Source organism: Ambystoma mexicanum, chromosome 3q, assembly GCF_040938575.1.
Source record: "Ambystoma mexicanum isolate Mex_15411 chromosome 3q, UKY_AmexF1_1, whole genome shotgun sequence".
NCBI lineage: Eukaryota > Metazoa > Chordata > Amphibia > Caudata > Ambystomatidae > Ambystoma > Ambystoma mexicanum.
In genome coordinates, this window is record NC_090926.1 from 951,935,711 (window position 1) to 951,959,527 (window position 23,817).

Genomic DNA, 23,817 nt, shown 5'->3' on the forward strand with positions numbered 1-23,817 from the left:
TCAAAACGTCTAGTGCAAATGTCCACACCAGGAAGATGAAAGGCTGATTTTGCCCTGTTAGGGTTTGACTCTGTGACCTGTGTACTGAATACCTTGCACCATGAACTCAATAGATTGACCTGCTTTACAAACCAATTACTAATGTAGTTATTGGCCAAAATGCTGTATGCCCCCTACTTCTCCTCCAGGTACACACGCAAACCCGGTTTCAGAACAATAAAACACGCTGAGAAGTTCCTGGTGACATTCTAAATTTCGTTTTATGTCAGACCTTCAAAACGCAATTGAGTGACAGATTTAATGATAGCTTGTATTTTGTGTGATGCTTGCTAAGAGATTGGCCAATTCGTAGCGCTCTGATTAGCAGATGTAACTATTATCAACGACGGTGCTCAATCGTTTGATTTTGTGAGAACGACAATCTGGATTGCCTCTTCTGGGATATACTCCTGAGACCTGCAGGGAGATGTTAGCAGCAAGTGCACAAATCAATGAGCTACCTTTCCGGAGTGGATTGTATTTCTGTCTAGTGTTCATTATAAATCCCACGGCATATACAGTGTTTATATCGAATCCTTTATATTGAATGCCCATTTATCGAATATTTTACACTTCTATAGTGAATGCATTTAGGGGTGGGATACAGGGTTACATTTTTTTAAACGGTCGGTGGGTTTTTAGGGGCGGAAAACGGGATGGGGGGGAGGCACACACAACAAAAAAAAAAATGTGCATTCACTATAACATTTTTTGTTATATAATATTCGATATATGGGCATTCAATATAAATGATTTTGGTATAAAGACATGTAACCAGAGCGCACATAAGCAACAAAAGACACTTCTTCGCACTGTAAGCCTGAATGAAAGGGGTGGGTAGGAAGGGAGCTCAACAGATAACGGGACTCATTCCAAGCAGAGTGGTACAGTAAACATAGCAGTACTGTGGCGGTAATTCCATCACCGCCACATAACCACTGCATTACTGCACTGCTGTGCTATATGTTTGGTGGGAAGGTGGACATTAACCTCCAGCAAGAACTACCAGTAAATCATCCACCATACCAGCACATTGTTTTAAAATTAGCAGAATTACTGCTGTTTTATGGACTCCAAAAATGGGGATTTAAACCTCCCTACCCCCACTTGTAATCCCACGGTAAATCCATGGGGCCATGTCGTGATATCAGTACTTGAGTTTAACTGTACTTTCGACCGATTTACAGTAATCGTAATGAGGCCCAAAGTTTTATGAAAGAGCCTGGATTTCATTTACGCCGCTGAACAGGTGCAAACTGCTCAGGATTAACATCCACATATATTTATGAAATTTTGGTTTAAAGGGCGAAGCATGAAAAGAGCCTAATTGCACAATATTTAATTCCTGCCTTTGAGAGCAGTAGATATTCCCCCAAAAGTTAATACCTAGCTAGATTGGCACTACTTACATAGGAATGTTACCCAGATGGCAGTAAAAAAAAGCTGACTGGCAAATGTGGCCTTCCTCACAGATATTTCCATTTACCGGTCAACTGGCCAACCAGAGGACTAAGAGTCTACTTACAGGTTTGTCGGTAGGGGTGGTGGTATTTCCGGATATTGCATGATTTATTACTTTGTCAAGCTGCATGTTTCATTTCCAAAACTCTTCATGAACGCCTGCTTTTGTGTGAATGCAATTACAGCTCCACAGGCACATTACAATTTGCAACATTACTGCGTGTGGTAATACCGAATGGAATAATATGGAATTTCCCCCTGGAGTGCTGCGTGAATCCAAAATGGGGAATAACTTAATGATTGTCGTAACCTAAACCGTGCAGAAGTTACTGCATTGTTGCCACATGTGGTAAGATCCATTCTACTTGACTGTATTTGCAAAGGAAACACAACCAAACATGCAATCAGGAATGATGCCTCTTATGCAAAGGGGGCCTCCTTGGTGACTTTGAAGCCTCTCAGGATTCCACCCTAAGCATGGGAGGAGAAAGATCCACATTGATCCCCAACAGTGGTGCCACACCAACCAGTAGACTGGGCTTCAGCCCCCACCGGCCGCGGAATGTGGGCTATGTTAACTCAACCTGGCTGACCTACAGAGCTGTGGCTGGAAAGAACAGGACACAGATGTTAAACAACGCCTGGGCTTCACTGTTAACAAAGGCCCTGCAATTCCTAACATAAGCATTTCACTATTAGCACCAGCCGTCAAATGCATACATCATAAGGCAATTGAAATTGTGATGTGGGTTTTGTATTTGCATGCCAGGGGAGTAATTGAAAGGGTGAGAGGGGACAGGAGACCACTCATTCTCACAGCATTCCTTAAGTGGGAGCTTTCAGACCTAAGGGAGAGAACTGTTTGTAACATTGAAGCTGGACTACAATAATCTCATTACAATTCGAAAGAAGTTATTTACCCCCACACAAAGAAGCTTGCTCCTGCCCCACCATCTCTGAAGTTACACCCCGCCCCCCTGAAATTTTAGTTTTATTGAGCCCCTCACCACCAACATGATACTATTGCCTGGAAGACCCATGTTTTCCCCCAGAAAAAAGGGTCAGATTAAGACCAGAAAAACGATGGTCTTGTTCTGGTTAGTTGTTCTTCTGTTAATGCTGGTTTGGTCATGGTCATTCTGGTTTGCCATTCGGAGCTAACACTGACATGGGGAGGGACCAGATTTGCATTCAGAATGCTGTCGCCTATTCTGTGATGGGTGGTGATCACCGAGAGGAGCCCTGCCTGTAGCTGGATGGTAGGGTCCTTTCATCAGAAATGTGAAGATTGGTTAGACAGGGTGAGCAGGACAAGAGAGTCAGTGAGCCTGTGATGGTGAAAGTAGGGCACGTCTGATCTGGGAAACACATGGAGAGTAAGAGCTGTGAGATATAGGGAGCAAGTGGAGGGACCGGGTGATGTGGAAGGTAGAGATAGAGAAAGGGAAACAAGAGACATGGAGATGCATTGAATGCAATGCCTGGCTAAGGTGAGAAAAGCGACACAGACAGTGGGCCTCATTAGGAGTTTGGAGGTAGCCATGCTGTTTTTAGCGGCATGGTTACCACCAAACCGGGTACCAGGTCCCAAAAATAGGGAATTACCGGGCCATGCTGACTTGGGCGGGCCCGGTAATTCCCATTCTCGGGACCCGGACCCAGTACATCCCCATTCCCATTTGAGCCCCCATGGGCCCAATGGGAATGGGGAGGATGCTACCCACAGGCTCGTTAATGACAGGCCCGTTGTTAGCATCCTTAACTGCAATGGATGACCGTAATGTGACAACCCGTAATTAACGGGTGCCGGTTCCTTACAGGCACCGTTTATTCCGCGGCCGCCTTCCTCGTAGTGAGGCCCAGTGTTTTTCTGTTTTTCTCTCTGTCTTTTAAAAAACGAAATGGCGTTTTCAAATGATCCTTTGCAGGAAGCGTTTACCAATGCATTTGCATGAAATCTGTCTATAGCAGATGCTAAATGCAGTTGGATAACATAAGAGGTCATTGGTTTAACCTCTGCTTGAATATCTCATCCAGGCGTAAAATAAAGTGCACTTCCAAGATCTGAGGAATAAAGCAAGACAGAGAACTAAACTCTGTTTTGTTCCCAACTCTGCCTTGGAAGCACACACACACATGTGCTGGAAAAGCAAATGGAGGTGTACTAGCGTTACACCTTGCTTTTGCACTACCATTTCCCACACTACCCATTTTAAAATCACCCAGTCAGAAGGGTCGCCTATGGCCCTTTGGCACATTGCATGGTGCGGGCATATTGCAGGGCACTTGCTGATGGTTGAGTAAAAACGAAATACATCTGATACAATTATATATTTTTTTTATAATCACCTTGTTATAATAACCCGGATTGTTTGATGCTCCGATCCCCCGCAAAAAAACCTATAGGTGTTTTGGGAGGTATTTCGACTTATAATTATACAGGATTTATAACCTGCAGCAAATATTTCACTTGATACCAGCCTGTAATAAAGTAGGTGGTAAAAAGAGGCGATATTAGAAACATTGGCCCTCATTATGTGTATGCCGTTCCGGTCACAATGGTGCCGGTAAGCTACCGGCACCGTTGTTACCAGACCGGCGTACCCCGAGTTCTGCAAGCGGGTGCCTTACCGCATGCCAGGTCTGACCTGGCAGCCGGAAAAGCCCCCCGCTCGCAGACCTTGACGGATGCACCAGCACTTTTGCACACAGGGCCGGTGCATCCGTCCTCCCCATTCCCATTGAGTCGTATGGGACTCTAATGGGAATGGGGAGTCATTTTTCCCGGCGACTGGCAATGGGGGATTACCGGGACCGCCAGGGCTGTAATGCCCCAGTAATTCCCCATTGCCAGGCACTAGAAAAAAAACTACCCTGGCAGCTGCCGTGCCGTTTTCACCGGCACGGCTACCGCCAGGGTCGTAATGAGGCCCATTCCCTTTTTACCATTACATCCAAACCCATAAAGGCCGTCCAAGAAAACAGACAAAAAAAATGTAGATGGGTTGAGCGTGGCGATGGGGTTTGTGGGGAGCGTGGGCAGGCCAGCAGCGAACATAGTTCCACTACTTCTTTTCGTTCACGTTCACCACTGGTGTGCATATGGGTGAGGAAAGTGGCGCTGGGGAAAGACGTATTTTTCATAAACTTTTTCTTGTCTTTTAATTCCACAAGCACTGCTATGATCACGCCTCCTACCGCAGGATCTCACAACTCAAATTTCATGTGTTACTCAGACAAAGACGGGAAACTCTGTTAAACCCGGGCCAAGTGTTCATTGGCTGCACCATGCAATCACTGTAGAGGCCTTCGCACAGCACAGCACAGCACGCGTGCCGAGCTTACTGGAAACCAATCTGAGGTCTGGCGGGGAGCAACCCCTCCACATCAAGAGAAGTTCTGAGAAGTAGGAAGTGGATGTTGCAATGTGTCCAAAAGGCTTCTTAATTCCACGGGCGCGGGAGCGTTAGTATGGGTGAAATCAAGCTGTATAAATGTTGTTTTCAGTTTAAAAATGTAGCTCTCTCCAAGGTAGCACACCCCATTCTCTCTTTGTCAGATATCTTGATACCGAGGCACTGATTCTGTCTTGAACGCAGGCACGCTTAACGTCGTGCATTACTTCCATGTCTCTCTTCCTCGTCACAGTACCTTTAAGGCCCATCCTCCTTAACAGGAACCATGTTTTTTTTTCATTTAGCTTTCCATATCATTCTTTTACCTACAATCCAGTGTTAAAAAAGGTCCTGTCCAATGGAGCATATACTTGTAGGCCAGGAGCCAGGATGGTGAGTATGCTCTCGGACCCCTGCAGGGTAAGAGGGTCACGATTGAGCACTCATCTGCGACCACGGTAGGCCCTAGGGCGGCAAGGGAAACCATGCCTGGTGCCCGCAAAGGTAAAGAGGTCTAGGATGGAAACTGTACAAAAGGTGGCAAGCACTGCAAGGGGTGGGGGTGGCACCATTTGTTGGATACAGAGGCGCTGCCGGTGGTGGCGGGCTCCCATGAGATCCATGGTTACCGCATCTCCGCCTGTACTGAAAGGTCCAGCGCTCACTGCCAGCAGCAAATGGGGCTGAGCAGGGAGAGTGCGCTGGTGTGACAAGTCCTTTCTTCCGGGGAGTGTATTAAAGATGGCAAATTGTAGTTCCGACCCCTCATTGGCTGGCAGAAGCAAACTACAATTGTTCATTGGGAGAAAATAAGTCCAATTTACATAGCACAAAAAGATTACACTTTTGCTTATAAAAGACTGTTCAAAGAAAAAATCCATTCTTTATCCAAGGAGACACTAAGGATTTCCGCATTAAAGAATAAGAAGCACGTCATCCTCCTCTTCCTTGTTCGGCATTTCCTCAGGCTCTTCCATAGGGCCCCCAGACTCGGGATGGGCATATACTGTTAAGGGGGCAGTGTTGGCCCAGGGTGTGATTGAGAGCCAATGTTGGCCTCGGAACCTAAATTAGGCTTTATAAACTTGTCCCCAAGCAGGGTCTCCGGTTTTCAAAAATAACCTTCTTCAGGAGTGGAAGGTTCCCGCCCATATCCCACTTTGTGGCCATATGATATTCATAGAAGGCATTTTCTCTTGCAAGCAGTTGATATTCTCGAAGGTCTGATGATGCAGTGGTGAGGGATTCGGTGGATAAAATGTCAATGGGGCACTAAAGAAAGTCCATGTGGCTGCTCATCTGTCCCTAAGGCTAAGGTATATGGATGGCGGCTTCTAGTAGGTATGTAAAGCCATAGAGAATGGTTTTGATAGTACACCGTGGGACTATTCAACTTCCGGGGCACCAGTGGTCCAGGGATGAATATTGGCTTCTAAACCATCAATCAACCCCACACCTCTAGTACACCAGAAAGGATCCAAACAGATGTGGAATACAAATGAATTATAAGATATCCTTGTCCTTGTTTTGGAAAGGTGGATGGAACGGCAGGCTAATCTCTGCAAGGTCGTGGATCGTTGGTTAGTTGGCACACAGCGAAAACACAAAGATTACCCAATGATAAAAGGGACTGTCCAGTTAAGGTTGTATACACATTTCTACTTTATTATTACTACGACAGACAGTTCTAGCACCCTACAAATACAACCACCCTGTAAACAAACTCAGAGGAAAGACAGTTTCACAAAGGAAAAGGGATGCGCTATGGAAACGGACAGGTGGGTAGTTGGTAAAGTAATCAGTCTTACAGTTCGAGGTTATTCGGTTTACGCACCACAGGAGCAAAGGGTCGTAACTTTCTCTAGGGGCCTTCGGAGAAGGACCAGGGGGGCAGAACCAAAATGTGCCTGGTGCTGAAGAAGTTCTTGGTGATCGACTGCATCAAGGCTGTTTCAGGGCCTTTTTACAGCCATTGAGACAGAGTTAGTGGTGGGAGACAGCTACAGGTACCAGGCGGGAGGCAGGTCGGCAAGCAAGGCTAGATGGAGGTCTGCAGGCTGTCCGGCGTGGTGGCTCAGGGTCAAGAATCATTGTCTCTTTGCCGGTTGGTGGTTCTGGAATACTGGTCGAGGTGTCTCAGACGGCTCTGGTGACTGCAGCATGACAACAATCAGTGGTGCAGCCGGATGCGGTTTTAGGACTTGACTGTCTCAAAAATGTCCTTAAAAGATGGATGCTGGATGAGACTTGTGTGTCACTACTCCTAGCTTTTTTGCCAAGCTTGTGTGCTTTCAAGGCGGATGTCCCAATGCTCAGGAGTGTGAATGCATGCAACGGCCTTGTCCTTTGCCCAAAAACTCTCCAGCACTTCCCACCTAGGAAGCTTGCAGGCAGAACCTAGCAGGGCATGCTGTGTGCTGGCTGGATACCCATTCTGGAGCTGCTGGATGGGTCCTCTGAGTCCGGTATCTCACTCTGTTCCATTGGAAATGTTTAGGGGAGGGATATTGCTTCCCTCTTGGAACTCCTGGCCTTCCTTCACTGGCGGAAGATGTAAGGTAGACTCTACCTTCAGCCTCGGGTCCAAATGGGTCATCTTCTTCTTACTCCTTTCAAAGTCTTCAGATGATCTGCTAAGTGAGGGGTTCATCCCTCTTTTAAAGCCAAATTGGCCCAAGTGATTGATGCAGGCTAAGCTCACCTTAATGAACCAATCCTGGGTCCACACCAACAATCTTCTGTTATGCATGAGGCTAGGACCAGAGTGCTCTGCAACAGGACAGAGAACGGGTTGACAATATATACCTAAGTTCCACCCATCTCCCTGTCTGTTTTAGATCAAAGTGTCTCTCTGATTAACTTAGCCCTCATTGACGCTTGATTGAAGCACAGGGTTCCCTTGAAGTTTGTGCTGAGAGCAGACTTCCTGTCTCCCCCAAACTTCTCCCCTCTGAAAGGGGTCTGCTCTGCAGGGGTTTGCCTACTGTAAAAAGTGGACCCAGACATGTATTTCACTGCCTTTCATACAGAGGGGTGGGAACTACCTTCAAGTTGACACATTGCAACCTTTCCTGCTGTCTGTTCAGCAACCAAGCCCCTCTGGGCTTGCTTCAATTATCTCTCATTAGTATGCACTGCCACAAGGCGGAGCACAAAATGAAAGGAGATCCATGGAGCCTTTGATGTTTAAATTAGGCTGCCCATGTTGGAGGAAGGTGTGCCTTCCCCCTCCATGAGATGCTTTGATGTAAACGGGGCTGTCACATTCCAGCTGAATATGACAGGGGATGACGGCTCCTGTAGGCTGTGTCTTCCCAGAGTACATGTGAATATGGGCCTCATTACGAGTTTGGCAGAGGCCATGCTGTTTTTAGTGGCATGGCTACCTCCAAACTCGGGTCCGGGTCCCACAAAAGGTGATTTACCGGGCCATTCCGACCTTGGAGGGTCTAGTAATTCCCTTTCACTGGACCCGGACCCAGTACATCCCCATTCCCATTTGAGCCCCGATAGGGCTCAATGGGAATGGGGAGGATGCTAAAAACGGGCCCGTTAATGACAGGCCCGTTGAAAGCATCCTGGACTGCTAGTGGGTCCCGCTCTGCACGTCTGGTCTTACTAGGCGTCCAGAGCGGGACCCGCTGCATAACTCGTAATGTGGCGGCTGGGAATGAACGGTGCCCGTCCCTTACCGGCACCGCTTATTCCGTGGCTGCCACATTCGTAATGAGGCCCTATGTGTTTTGTGCGGAAAGCAGATGGACTGTGTGTGGAATGGCCTCACACAGTCCTCAGAGTTGGGTGTCCCATTGTTCCTTTTCATTATAAAAAAAAAGCCCAGGCGAGCGCATTCTCCCTGTGTGGATGGTCGAATTCCTCACACTCCTATTTGGGCAAATAGTGCTTTATGAAGTACATAGATAGACTGAAGTGACAGATGAAGAATTCTTCGCAGATGAGGACTCAGATGACAAATTATTGTTTAGCATCAGCCTCACATACCAGTTACACATTGAAACAGAGAGATCCCCAGAGAATGTCTTTAGTTAGCAAAGTAGCTTTATTTCTTCAAGAAGAGTTGTCACACGTATCACCCTCCCTATGGACCAGCAGCCCATATTTTGTAGGTCTATAGAAAAAGGAGTAGGAGCAGTTAAAATTAATCTAAAGAAGGGAGCCATTTTACCTTGAGTAAAACAGTATCCCATTTTAAAGGAAGCTGACGAGGTATCTATGAAATTAATCTCACCTTAGTGCGACAGGGGATATTAGTGCATCAGTATCGACATGAAACATGGCGGTGTATCTGATTAAAAAGGCATACACTGGGTCTTACACGCTTTAAACAACATTGCTGAGGCAGAATTTCCCTTAGTGCCGAATATAGCCATGATACTATGTAACATCCCATCTAAAGCTAAATAATTCACATTGATCAACTTGAAACATGCTTTTTTTTCTATCCTCCTAGAATAAGAGTCACAATACTTGACCGCATTCTCCTACCACAGAATCCGATTGCAGCACATTCGCCTTCCACAGGGGTACTGTGAATCGCCTTCGGTCTTCAGCAGGGTGCTACAGATCGGCTTGGAAAATGGCCAGACTGACAGCACGATGCTACTGTACGTGCATGACATATTAGTGTTCTGTACCTTGGAGTAAGAGTGCTAGAAAGTTTTACTGAAACTATTGACCTTATTTGCAGAAAAAGGGTACAAAGTGGACGAAGACCAACTACAATATTGCCAGGTGGCGGTCCTATACATGGGTCAGGTAATATCAAAAGAAGGGAGAAAGGTGACACCTGAAAGGGCAGAAGCAATCACCAAAACATGTAGGCCAGACACAGTGAAAGAATTACAGCAATTTGTAGGCCTCTGCAATGTTTGTAGAGCCGGGGTCTTTGACTATAGCACCTATGTCAGACCACTCTTAAACAAACTTAAAGAAGCGCAGATAGACAAAGGTGAAATAGCTTGGACAAATGAGATAGACACCTTTGATGAATTGATGTTAGCAATTAGTGCAGTTCCAGTGTTAGGAATCTCTGATTATAATGAAGAATTTTTTTCTGTTTTCTCAGTAGTGATGATGGCTGTCCTCGCACAGAAAATTCCTATGAAACAAAATCCAGTAGCATTCAACAGTGGGATCCTAGATCCCATAATGAGAAATCACTACCCATGTTAGCAAGCATTGGCTGCAGCAGCTTTGGTAATAGCACTGAAAACAGTCAAATGATTGTGTCAAAAATTGACATTTTTATCTCCACCTTTTTCCGCCCAATTCGTGATTTGGCCAGCCATTACATGTGGTGGTAATACCATTGCCGCTGCATTTAAGGGCTCAAACTAAACGTGTGATAAGGCCCTATATTGAATCCATTGATCAAAATTGTGAAGTGTCGAGTAGTACACCCGGCCAGATTCATGGCAAACCAGTGAAAGACAGAGATTATTTGCATGATTATTTTACCTAAATTCCTGTGATAGCGGAAGTGACATCACATGACACTTGACCTCTGATGACATCACACAAAGTGATGTCATTTGACCCCACCCCAAAGTGACATCTCAGCAAGCGATGGAACATGACCTTTGACCTCTTGACAAAACAAGAAGTGGCATTACATTGCAGTGTTCCTAAGTACGCTACGAAAAATATGGTCACGATATCACTGTAATATGATATACATGTCATACAAGAATGGATGACCACATGTATCGTTAAGATATCTGTGTATAAGCCCATATAACCAGATTACTGTGAATGCAAGCAGACGTCCAAGGCCAAATGATAATGATGTGTTATTATATAGCACTTGCGCTTAAGCTCTTTATATAAAACAAATGTACACACAATATCACCCAAACTGTGTTGGTTCTCATTTATTGACCTCAGAAGGATGAAAGGCTGAGTTGGCCTTGCCAGGATTATAACCGGCAACCTGCAGATCACACACACATCACAGCAGCGAGGGCTAAACCCACTGAGCTCTCTTACCGGCCATAGCTTTCTTACTGCTATAGTAAAATGAGCAATTACATGTCTGAATGTTCTCAAAGCCAGAAAGAAAATTATAATGATGTGTTTATTTATATAGCACCTTACTCCAAAGCGCTTTACAGAGCACATATTTACATACAATATCGCCCAACTGAAATTGGTACTCATTTATCCACCTCGGAAGGATGAAAGGCTGACTTGGCATTGCCGAGATTTGAACCTGCGACCGGCAGATCACCTTCAGATTGCAACAGCGAGCCCTCAACCCGCTGAGCTATCTTGCCAGCAATGACACTCTGTAGTGGATATCATTAAACCGTTAAATGAGATTTTACAGAAGGCCAGTTAATCTGTAGGTCTGGGGCAAGGTTGGCCACATATAAAGCCTGAATGGATCTACTTTTCAGGCTTCAGAAGTTGGCAAAATACTTACCATTTGGAGGGTTTATAACTGTGTATTAAAGCATTTAGAGTAGACCAGGCAAAGCAGCGCACTGACACGGCATCCCGTAGTTCGGGCACACGTTACCTTATACATGCAAACAATCATCCTGAACAGCATGTCAGGGAGATAGGAAATATAGACACATTACAACAAAGCATTAATTGTGGCAAAATGAAATCAACAGCCACATTAGGGGCTATGGTCAAACATTTCTATACTGTACACAAGCTTTTAGGCACAAGGATTTTGTTAAGTGACCAAAAACACTGAGATGGAATGTATTGTAATTATCCTGAACAGACAATGGCAGAAGGAAACATGCTATAATTGCAACTTGGGAAAACATAGTCCGAAATGGATGCCTACTCTACTCTACTCTTAATGCTTTGAGGACATTTTTGTCTTCTCTGTGAATTTAATGTGTTCAAGAACAGACTAACAGCCTGATTCATGGAATTATTTGCGTGAAAAACGCAGATTTGTGCGCCTTTCTGCCTGAAAATCCCTGTTTGAAGTATGGGGATTTTCGGGCAGAAAGCCACGCAAATCTGTGTTTTTCACGCAAATAATTCCATGAATCATGCCATAAATCAGTGCCCCTGAAGTGTGCCTGAAATAAACCTTTAATGAGTTTAGCAATTATTGTATAGAATTCCAGAAAGACAAATTATTTATTTTGTCTATACTTTCTTATTTCGGGTCACTGCTAAAGTGTTACACTTGTTTAACCCCCTGTTTTTTTGTTTTTTTAAAGATGCCTGAACAAGAATGGCAGCCACTTCAGAAACAAAAAGCCACATGATGCTGGCTACAGCCCAGGAGCTTCCATTAAAACAAAAAAAAAGAAAATTGTGTGTAGGGGTAGAAAGGGAGACCACAGGGGTAGCAAGGGAGACTTCAGGGGTTGTAACTGTGACTCATTACAACCCCTAAATGACATCCCTGCCTACACTGAGTATTATGATGATGTACACCATGGGCCTCATTACGACCCTGGCGCTAATGGGTTAACGGCGATGTAAAAGGCTGCGGCGCTGTTAACCCATTAGCACCTGATTACGAGGTCCCTTTGCGTGACCCCACCTTAACAGCTGGTCTAGACCAGCCGTTAAAGTAGGGACCCGCAAAGGGACATTGGTGCTAAGTACGGTACCGCAATTTGCGCCTTCCCCATTCCCATAGAGCCCAATGGGGCGAAAATGGGAATGGGGAAGGGCCATGGTTCAATGGGGAATTACTGCCCCGCCAACCTTGGAATGGGGTGGTAATTCCCCATTGAACCATGGCGGACCCGTTACAACATCGGCACCAAGCATGGTGCTAATAGCGCCATGGTTTAGCGCCGGTGTTGTAATGAGGGCCCATGTCAAGGAAAATGTTGCAGGAGGGAGATAACTCTCTTCATTGACAGGTCATCGTCAATAGATCAGAGCGTGGGAGAGAGGCAATTTGGAACAACAGTGGTAAAGACAGAAGAGAATGACAGCTTTGAGAAAGTGCAAGATTATCCACAAAGTTTCAGCACAAGCAGCAGAGTTTGCCGTGTTGATTTTGGCACTTGACGCACATGAGGACAATGCGGTAATGGTGTATTCCGATTTCACCTTCTTGACAACAGCAGTACACGCAGGGCTGTCACATTGGAAAAGGAGGGGCTTCCTGAGCACAGATGGCACACCAGTACAGCGTGCACCATTACTAGAAAGGCTCATAGACGCACTTGTACTTACATCGGCTATCACCATGGTGAAGTGTGCAGCACACACTAGAGGGGCAGACATGATTTCCCATGGCAACAAGGCTGCATACCCAGAAGAAAAACGGGTGGCATATTTCTCAGAGTTGTTTGACATTGCAACTGTGCTCATCAAATATACACGTGCACCCAACATTGTGATGAATACTCTGCCTGCATTGCAAAATGTTGAGTTACAGGACAGAGCATCCACAGAAGAGCGGGAGTTGTGGAAAAGGAGGAGGTTGGTGGCAGGACAGCACTTGGAAACCTGTTATGTCTCTAGGGCTTCTTAAAATAGCACTAGAACAGGCACACTACCCAGCACACATTACAAGAGAATGTCTTGCATGACTGATTTTGGAGGAGTGGTGCATACCTAATTTGAATGAGCACATTTCAAATGTTGTTATTAACTGTCTAATATGTCAAATGTGTACTGATGGCCATACTCTGAGAATGGCGTGAGGAGCAATACCCTGTCCTACGGGACCATTTCAGCACTTGCATATCGACTATGTGGATATGTTCCACATTTGGAATGGCTACAGCTATATGATAGTAGTCGTATGTCTCTTTTCCCACTGTATGGAAGCTGGTCCATGCACACATCCAGATGCTGCATGTGCTGCAAAGTTCCTCGTATGTGAGGTATTTCCAAGGTGGGGAGTATGCAATGTGCTACTTTCCAACAAAGGGCTGCACTTTGTAAATGAAAAATTTGAGCACATCACCATCCTCTTGGGAATAAAGCACACATTTTCATTTGCCTATCATCGCCTATTAGCTCGGGAAGATAGCTCAGGGGCAATGTGGTCGCCTTGGAAGCAAGACGACACAGAGCAACACAGGTTCGATCCCCGGGTCCATGCTTAGAAACCTATAGGTATTAAGCGTGTTATAAATAACCTATCACATCACATCCACAAGCAAACAATATTTGTGAGTACCTGAATGGACTCTAAAATGAAAGAATTGCCAAACTAAAAGAGATGCTGAAAAGGAGTTGGCTACATTGCCTTCCACTAGCCCTATTTTCCTTACGAAATCAGCCTTGCTCTGACCATCACCTGACTCCACATGAGCTGGAGAGAAGACGCAGAATGCATACTCTTATTGCTCCTCCCACACAGGCTCACACTGACACTGAGAATACTGCAGCTGTGTTAGGGAAGGAATTGCACAATTATTTAACAGCTATGAGGGAATCTCTTAAATGTATATCTCAACACGTGCAGACGCAGCAGAGGGATTGGAAGAACACAGATGAAACCCATGAACAAATTTACCCAGGCTATTTGTTGAAACCACTTGTGTTGTATCTTGGTGATAAGGTTCTTCACCTTAACTTCATACGGAAGGGCCACAAGACCTGCATTGAAGGATCTTACCTTGTGGAAGCTGAAATTTCATTGGCGGTCAAGGTTGAAGGCAGAAGATTGTTGATCCATCTCAGCAACATCAAAGTATAAAGAGGGGAGACCACCCAGTGCACAACTACTGATCCCTGAGGTGAACAAGATGTTCAACGGCTCGGACGCGAGTGAACCCAGAGCTAATCGGCAACAGCAAGAATAAGAGATACGTAACTGAGGTCCCAATAACAATGAGCTTCAAATATTCCCTATAGTAACTGTTGTTAAAAATATTCCCTATAGTAAAATAGTTTTTTCTAGTCCTGTCATTTCTTTAAAAAAACATATTCTTTTTAGGCATTCAGAACATTGATTTAACAGTTCTTTCATTTGAAGGCATATATCATTTTAGAAAACAATTTTCTCACACGTTCAACTAAACTTTTCTCTTGCAAACACGTATTGCTTTAAGAAGGATGAAGAGACACTTCCTCTGGTAGAACAATCCATTTATTTAATGAGATTAGATATTCTCTCTTAGCACGTAGGAGGAATTCTACACCTAGCTATCTGCAAAAGGTGAACATGTTAGGTATCATGATTATAGCAAACATGTTTACATTTTGTGTTCTTTATTTTATTATTTGCATTGCATTAAGAGAACTGGTCATTAATTATATAGCTATACAAGTAAACATGAGCATACTACTATGACAATGACAAATTAAATAACCCCAGAAAAATTTGCTAAAATGTGCACATGAATTAAAAGATTGAAAAGAAGTATGCAAGATGATTCAAGACAATTGAGCAAGTATATTGATAATTCTGTCCATGTCATTAACAATATGTGGTACAAACATATGATCACCGTGGGTAGAGAGACATCTGATGAAAGCTGTTATGTGTGTTCCCTTCCCTATGTCATGAGTGCCTCCAGAATATTAGCAATTGAAGTACCCGCAAACACAGCACTTTGCCTAACACACCGTGCACTGGTTATGACACAAGGAGAATTCCAGGGGTAGAGAGCTTCAATATGGTGACAAAATCGGGCTTAGAGTAGAAGACCATAAAATGATGCAGTGTAATGATGCGCAAGGGAAAGAAATACTTGTTTGCTGAAACAGAGGCGCGTTACAAATAAAAGGAAGTGTACTTACCACCAAAGGATGGGTTGAAGGATTGATAGGGTGCAAAGCATTAGCACTCTAAAACATCCTAAAGAGGTGCAACAGCACGCTAAACCAGTGTCTTAAAGAATGGCCTGAATAGACAAAACTGCTCACCTGTGTTGAAGATGAGGGGGGAGCAGTACTGAGATACCACTTACAAAATAAATAAACTAAACTTCAAACGCTACCATAAGTTTATGAAATGATGGCATGGTGAAGTTTGGAATGTATATATGATGTGTGCACATTTTTGACATAGCAGGCATGAAAGGAGGTACAGCTGTGACAATGGACCACAACAGGGATTGTGGTTCAAAGGCCTACATGCAGCTTGCCACACATTGGTGAGGCCTCTGCCCTAGAGTAATAATAAGCAGACCAGCTTTGTTGGTGCATCAAGGTGAGGTACATATTAGTGATTTCCCCCTAATGAGTACGAATGCCTGCAATACATGGTCTCTCACCCTAAAACACAGAAAGCGAGAAAATAGTTTTTTGGCAAGGTCCAGAGAGGCATTTGATGACATACCAGATGAACGTAGACTGTTCGGTAATGCAGCAATAATGATTACTTCCTAATTCAACCCAGGCTTACAAGCAGGGGTAAACGCCAAGTAAGTGCAATTACCAGATGAGAGTTGCTGCAAACAATAAACACAACTATAAAAGGGTTCAATGCCATCAAAGAAGAATTGAGGGCAGCAAAACTAATGACCCTCCAAAACTGGTAGTTTCTTGATCTTATAATGGCCATGGAGGGAGGGGGTTGCTCAAAAATGGGGCCATCTTGCTGCGCATCAAACCAGAAAATGATGATGACCCTTACAAAGACTATAGCAGCCTTAAATGATCTGCACACTAAGATGGTGACAGAGGTGGAAGAAATTGAAATACAGTGTGATGGCACACGCGCTGCCTTTGGACGTAATGTAGCGTGATGAAGTGTTCATGTATCTTTACACCATCGGTGCCACAGCGACAAATAGGTTGCTGTGACAGTAGTTATATGGATGTTGAAGATACGCACCTGGTTAGCATTCAGAATACTACTGACCATAATGGTACTAGTACTACTAGCTTTCAGTACCGTGACAATAGCAATAAGCCAGTGCAAAAAGACTGTAAAAAAAAAAAAACAGGAATTCAAATAGTAATAAACCTAGATAGTCACGTGCATGAGTGTACACAAATGGATGATTTCACCTGTACCTAAACAATGGAATGCCCTATCAAAATTTGCGTATCTTCAACATCCATATAACTACTGTCACAGCAACCCATTTGTCACTGTGGCACCGATGGTGTAAAGATACATGAACAGTTCATCACGCTACATTACGTCCAAAGGCAGCGCGTGTGCCATCACACTGTATTGCGAGCGGGCAGCCATCTAGTTCATTTGCAAGATAGCACTCGCATCACGTCTCTTCATTTTATACCGGCAGACATAAAACTCACATTGCTCCAGCTGTAGGGTAAGACGGTGTGATTTCCTTTCATGACACATTCTTCTCTCTGTCCTCCTTTGCTTTGCTCGGGTCCTCCTGCTGCTTTCTCTGAATCTTTGCTTCCCTCCCTCATGCATTCCCTGTATCCCTCTTCTACTTGCAGCTACTGTGACCGTTGTTACTCTGTATCCAGTTCTATTCCTTCTGGCACTCAGGAATTTCTTCTACATCCTACCTGTGATTCATGCCTTCCATGCAGAGAGAATTTTCTTACTCTTTGCCACAAACTTGCTTTACTTCTCAGAGAGGTCTATTGCACTGCCACCTAATTGGATTTCATCATTCGCATGATTCCTTCTTCTGCTACCAACTAGCTGAGGGATTGTATAACTTTGGGCTTTTCCCTCAAGCTCCTGGACAAAACCTATCTGTCTGCCACTCTGCCCTATGTGTTGTCACCTACAGAAGGTCATAGTGGCTGTGGGTTAGGATAGGCCCTATCTCTACCAATAATGGCTTCGAAACAAAGCAAAGACTAAGAAGGAAAGACTGTAGACTTACCAAAGAGGGTCTGACTCATCAGTATCAGGTGAGAACTACACAGAGCACTGGGTAGATTTAACTCTGCTGGGGAATGTTACTATATGCCTTGGATCTCAGAATAACATGTAAGACATGGAGGTAGCAGGAGGAGGGTGAGAAAAATATGGCTATCCAAAGAGTCCTACCTGGGATAGAGCAGAAGAATGGGAGTGCTTGAGGACTTGACCAGAGGGGAGAATGTCAGAAGGCAGATGAATATGTCATCCATAGTTTATGCCCCTCCCCCAGCCCAATACCGCAAAGGTGAGAAACGTTACTCACTCATACAACAATTCCACACTTATCCCAGCGAGGCATAGCAAGGTGTGTAGATAATATGAGCTGTAGATGGCAAAAGCAATAAAGCTAGGGATGTAACTGTAACACACTCATGCATTGGACACGAAGCAGACATGCACACCACATGAAGAACACATATAAGAGGTAATATATGCATTTTCACATAAAGAAAATTAACATAACATCCAGAGACATATAGAACATTAACATGATCAATGTAAAAGGTGAAAGGAACATGAATAACACACAAATCTAGCTCATTAACCTAAAAAGAAGAGTGTGATTGGGCAGCCATCTTTTTAAAAATGGAAGACACAGCATGCTTTTGAATGTGCAAAGGCTTCATGACCTTGGGACAACTCTAAAAGCTGAATCCCCGAAATACATACCCATGCAGAGTCCATACAGCAGCTGGCAAAGAGTGCCAAGGTTAGAATGAAACAAGGGAGGACTGGAATGGCAGATTGAAGGCACAAGATAACAATTCCCAAGACACATACAGTATACTCCCAAATTAATTAAAGGTATATAAGAATACAACCAGTCTTTGTTAGCCAGGTGTATTAAAACAGTAAGCCAACAGACTCCAAGACTCCATGAAGAATTGCTCGCTCCCTGGTGGCCACAGAAAACATTAAGCACACATTAATATTAGCTAAAACCTTAATGAATAGAAGGTAATTCAATGTCATCCATGGTTCTGTAGCGTGTGACCCATAATTGGAGAGCCCTGACTATTCATTGGAAGCCATTGAAAATAGCAAAACTGATACACTCCCTAAACGCTCACAAAGACAGAAGGAACCACACAATTCCAACTACAAAGAGTTTGCCCGGTCTCATGGCCTAGGAATGAGGGATGGTAACTTGTTTTAATTGAGCAAAAAACAGTCCATGGGCTTCTCTACCCCTACTCTACGTCAGGCTCATATCTTGACGACCTGTCAAGTGTCCAATGTTGTTTGGCAAACATTGATCAGGAAACCCCATCAAGTAGTATGCCAACCAATTATGTGTAGTAGAGATGGTAAGATGTTTTCCTTATCAATATAGGGGTGGTTCCAGGTGTAGCCATCAGATATTTGTAACACAATGAAATGTTTAACCCCTATGGAACCTATATATAGCCAAACACGTTAACCTATCCACCTTCCCAATAGGTTTTGTAAACTGAGATTAGTATAACGCCATAGATGATGCGTTGTTAGTACTTAATACTTGTATGCTGTCCCGGCTTTATTTGGATGATAATAAAGCTGAGGTTTGCCTTGCACTGTGTCTGCTCCGTCATTGCATGTGGTTTGGACTGACTCAGATTCCTCTGGGTCTTATTTGGAATTTTGAGACCACCTTAACAATATTATAAGTATTTAATCAGTCAGCAGAGGCGAGCAGCTCATCTAATAATAGTCATATGATGAACAGCCATTCAGCTTGCATGCTATTTGAGCTGGGCTGTTCTTTGTCTGGCAGACACAAATGCAAGAATATACATGTAAAATGAAATGAACAACTGTAAAAGCCAAAACCATTGGCTTTACCAATACTTGTTTTTGAGTTGCCCCCCAAAAAACAGCTTTTCTCTTTAAAAGGTTCCATGAAGCCAGGATACCATATGGCTCCAAATCTGCAATGTATTGGCTACAAACACATTTTTTTTTAGCTAACACCATACTCACAGAGCTACCTACCACACCTATATTGAAATGATCCTTCTACAGTTCACCAACAACAAGCATTGTCAAAGCCAACAGTAGAATTTTGTATAGGCATGGGAAAGGCACTTGTCAGGTACTGCCCTAGTGGTAATAACTGGCCATTGATTGTAGAAGGAGCAAAATGGTGTGAGTACATGCACATCTAATAGCAGTGCCTGGAAAATGCCTAATGCTTATACACAAGCCAAAACTGTTGGCGTTGCCAAATCTAGTTTTTAACATGACTTCAGTGAAGGACACCCATAGTGTTTATTCATTAAGTGGCTGAAGGCAGACCTGGTTAAAAGATGTTTATCACACCAGCAGCGTGTTTACAGCTCAAAATTACCTCTCAGAAGACTGCTTTGAAAAAACACTGGTATGCACTTCAAGTGCAACGTTTGATGATAAGGCTTGATATAAGCAAGCTCAAAGAATTCCCAAGAGTAGGTGTTTTTTGGCAGAGAGGGGCAGGCACTGGGTGAGAAGGGCTATAGGGATTAGCATGGCCTGGGACAGTCAACGGATGGGCCGATAACCAAACAACACCAACATCTCTGTGTCCCTGCCATTTCTCCCAATCTGTAGTCTAATACAATAGTTGTGGCTTAAAAGTGGCGTTAAAGCAGCACCTAATAGCCGAAACTAAAAATGGCTTTAAGGACACTTTCATGGAACTCAGGCAACTGAATTCGTTCTTTCAACATGCTGTTACTTTTTGCTTTTCTTTATTGACCGAAGGTTTAGTGACTTACTCGAATTAAAGGGTACTTTATAACGAAAGTGTCCCCTCCTGTTTACTATCATGGCAACAACCGCCCCTCTTCGATCCATTCACATAAAGTTTTTCAATCAACCTTCATGAACAATAGATTTAAATAGAAATAGATGAAATTACACGGAACGCAATAGAAAAAAAGGAAAATACAGGAAACAGGGATGTGCCTGTGCTCCCCACCTACACAAGATTCCTACCCGAATCCCCCCTTCGCCCAAAAATACACACATTTTTTGCATGTATGCTAAACATGTTAGTTAATCTGCGATTTGGAAAACCAGACAATATTTCAGCAAAGACAGCGCGCCACACCACCAATTTTTCTACAATGGCCTGAAGTTAACAACATGCTTTCTAATGACATTTTCCTAAATGCTCTAAACCAAGGTTGTCCAACGTACGGCCCGCGGGCCACAATGCGGCCCGCCAAGCCATTTTATGTGGCCCGCCAGGCCGTATGTTGGACAATGCTTGAGTAAAAAAAAAAAAAAAAAAAGTTTGTTTTTTTACATTTTTTTTTTTAAATGTGCCTGTGCGCAAAACTCCTCTGTGCTCTATTCGGGACACATAAAAGAACAAGACGAATGAGAATTCTAGACTGCTATCAGCATCATCAGTCACAATATTTTTGGGGGGAGACTTGGAAACATTGGCACAAAAGGAGCCGCTCTGTGCTGGATCACCATCCTTTCACCAGTAAACCCGATTCAATCATCATGGCCCCCTTACAAATCCTAGCCATGCTGTGATTGACCTGTGGACACATAAATAATCGTATCAATAAACTTTCTCTGCCTTTTTTATGGCGAATGCCAATTTCTCCACATTCATTTGGGTCAATGTTATTGCTTTTTTTACCACAAAAACCGGTGGCAGAACCCCTGCACCCTCACTTTCTATATACCTTACCCAAAATTACCATCTATATTTTTTTGGTAAAAAAGCGTAAAAAAATGCGGCAAAAAAATGTTTTGTCGAAATTGCCATTCAGCAAAAGTGGGCAATAGCAAATAATCTACACACTCAAGAACAACCTTTCAAAAAATGCTCTCCAGAAATGTATAGAAAGGAAACAAAATCCAAATCCAAATCAATGGGAACCAAAGTTTTCGTTTGTTAGTGGATTGAGTTTGTTCACAAAATGGATCGGAGTACACTTCGAATAGTTGCTGCAGCTCTGGAGAAAATACGAGTGGTATGATAGGTTATTTATAACGCGCTTAATACCCACGCAGCAGTGATCCCAATCATAAAAGTGAAACAGGCAAGCCCAACAGGTATAACTTATTTTCACTCTTTTGGTAGCGCAGTCTGAGGGCAGCCTATACCCTTCAGGAGAGGTGTGAGCTGATACAGTTGCAACACAAAAAACAATAGTACTATGTTCCCAAAATACCCTAGTTCTTGTCTTTCGGATCTCAGCAGAGCAGGCTTTTCAACATCAGACCAGAAGCTTGGGTGCCTTTGCGCTGGGCTGGGGTCAAGTCGGAGAGCAGCAGCGATGGGCCCCAATGATGCAGTTCTGTTTGGCAGTGGTGCTGATTTGTGGGTAGAAAACGCTGGGAACAGTAGGCCATGCCAAGTGGATGGCACTGGAAGACTCAGTGACCTCTGGGCCCTGACAAGGGAATACTTGCCTTTGGCGCTGTGCAGGCTCGGCTGACACAACACGGCATATGGTTACAGCAAAGATGTCAAAGCTTCAGCATTGTCATTGAGCAGAACTCTGAGATTCAGGGGTGGTGGAGCGTCGAGGTCCAGGATGATTATGATGGTGTGAATGGGGCCAGCGCTGAGCAGCTACGCTCAGGAGGGCCATGGGCCCGTGTGGGGCTGACAGGCCAGTGGACAGACTGCAACAGGCCTGCTCAAGCCATCCTGCTATTTATACAAATCTCGGGCCGAGCAGCACCTGATGGGAGAAAGGAACTGCGCTACAATCTGCTCTTCTGCTGGGCTCTGCCTGCTGGAGCTTCCCCCTACACGCGGGACAGGCAGCTCTGCAGACGCTCAGAGCTTCCGGGGATTGGGGGGTTGGGGCTGGGTCAGGGCCTGCCTTCTCACCCTCGCTTAGCAGGGCTTCCCAGAACTGACCCAACCCCTGCCCTCTTGCATGCAACTCATACTTAGCTGGCAGGGGAGAATGTGATCTCAAGGGCAGATCTCCCAGGGTGAGGCTTACCCATTGCACATCGGATTTGCTGACCCCTGCTATGTTCCCAAATGCGGGATACACGACTGCATTATTTCTGGTAGTGGGGGACTGTGTTCGCGCTCTCCCCCCGATTTATTGGTGAAAGAAAAGGTAAAGTGTGCACTAGGCCTGCTAGGTTGCATACTTTTAGATTGTGCTCACATTGCGTTTCTTCAATTAGGTTCACCTTTGGGTGATGATCGTTTTTCCACATTTTATCTGTTGAATTGAATTATGCTTCTTTCATCACCACAGAAGTAATGTGTATTACAGAGAGAAGCTGCCATATGTATTGGGCACACTGCACATGCTCAGGCAGCATCAATCATGCTTTGTACAGGACAATGCTGGCCTAAATTGGGAACAGCCAGCATAGACATGTTGCTACAGAGGCATATTTTGGGTACAACCAGCATGAAATTGTGTTACATCAGTGACAGTGCTGTCTTACACTGTGGACACATTGATCATTAAAATGTGTTGTGTTGTAAAATGTTCTTTTCTGCTGTTGGTGACATGGAATTTTCATGTTCCCCTTTAGAACTGATTGTACACTTATGGGTTTTTGTTCACCTTTTCTGCTGTAAAATGCACCATTTCAACCCCATATTTGAAAAAAAATTCTTGGGGGGGATCCCCCCCAAACCCTCCCTAGAACATTGTAGCTCCCTCACTACGCTCGGTCGCCCCCACTATTTCAGAAAAATATTAACACATAGACACTGAAAGAAATCACAAGCAACTAACCTTTGATCACTGCCCATGACACCAAAAGCTTTCCTTGGGACTGCATGGCTATCACTGCCTGTGATGCTATTGTGTCAAAGGTCACACAATATCGCTTTTTAATATACTGCTTTGGGTGAGGTTGTTGACTTTTGGCTCGCCGGCCCACTGGGTGACAAAAAGTTAATGCTTCGGCCCCACATTCAAAAAGGTTGGACAAGCCTGCTCTAAACCATACTCTTGTTCCTTGTATCATTTGTACACACAAAAATATATTTTTTTAAATGGTTGCAGAAGCAACACATATATTTGCAATGCATTCACTTAGACTGGACAAATAACCTCCTTCTCCTTCTCAGCTCCCTGGTGTCAGCTGCAGTGCACGCCCGGGAGATTCTCCTGTCACTAGGAGTAACCTGAAAATCATTTACATGTCCCACACCGAGATTTTCATGGTTTGGGATTAGAAAAACAGCGC

General features: G+C 44.2%; 1 non-coding gene across 1 annotated transcript; it reads left to right on the forward strand.

The window, feature by feature from the left end:
- The first annotated feature begins 22,541 nt into the window (after positions 1–22,541).
- Positions 22,542–22,703, forward strand: LOC138448156 (U1 spliceosomal RNA). Its single transcript, XR_011260009.1, has one exon. It is a non-coding gene; the product is annotated as a U1 spliceosomal RNA (small nuclear RNA).
- The last annotated feature ends 1,114 nt before the right edge of the window (positions 22,704–23,817 follow it).